The sequence below is a fragment of the Chiloscyllium plagiosum genome, unplaced genomic scaffold, assembly GCF_004010195.1.
Source record: "Chiloscyllium plagiosum isolate BGI_BamShark_2017 unplaced genomic scaffold, ASM401019v2 scaf_47932, whole genome shotgun sequence".
NCBI classification, from domain to species: domain Eukaryota; kingdom Metazoa; phylum Chordata; class Chondrichthyes; order Orectolobiformes; family Hemiscylliidae; genus Chiloscyllium; species Chiloscyllium plagiosum.
Genome location: NW_025176874.1, coordinates 1,090 through 2,048, shown reverse-complemented (window position 1 = coordinate 2,048; position 959 = coordinate 1,090).

The window sequence follows — 959 nt, the reverse complement described above, 5'->3', positions numbered from 1 at the left end:
TTACTTTTGTTTTCAGCATCAATATACAACGGGTACAGAAACAGCATTTTAACAAGCTGCAGCGTCGGAGTTGATCAGCAGAAAAAGCAGTGGTGGGATTCGAACCCACGACCTTTTCGAGACTGGAACCTGAACGCAGCGCCTTCGACCGCTCGGCCACACAACCAGCGGGCTGTCTGCTCCCATTTTCTTGCATTTCCAATTGTGCTCCTGCACAACAACACATGCAAAGTCACATGAAAAGGGTTCCATGATCCCTCTCCGACTCGCACAGCTGCAATGTCATTTTCGCAGCAGATAATGATAGCCCATCAATCCAGACAAAAATCAATGATAAGCTGAGTCTATCTTCTCAGACTCTTTTCAGCTACAAATGTATCTGTGAGTGCGTGAGGATTTATGTTCGCTTATGATTTGGTCAAACTACCATGAGCTGCTTGACATTACTGCAATTTCGATTCTTGCTATGCTCAATGATTTCACCCATTGCTCGAAACAGGACACCTTTCACGTTTACATCGAACACGAAGCACACCGGACTACAGAGAAAATGCACAAAGCTGAACAGGCCGTGTTCCACATCATACCGCGCAGTAGAGTTTCAGTCACTGTGTCTGTTTTGCAGAATAAGAGTCCCAAAGAATGTTCTCCACCCTAAAACCGGAGGTAGCATGGCAATCCGAGAACGACAGATCACATTGTGAGGATGCTCTGACCTCAGAGCCAGTTCGAGATGCCACTTTCCTTGCCTTTTACCTTAACCGTGCAATTTGCTGCAGAGATGTTCACATGAGGCACATGGATACCAACTGAGTTGGAAACCTGTGTGGGAATCGACGAGAAGCGACTCAATGAATTTTGCTAAATTCCATTGTGCTTTTTAGAAATGCAGTTTCTGTTCACCTCAATCTAAAAGCCAGTTTCTGAAGATAGTAACAGAAGTCAAAAGGTAATTACCT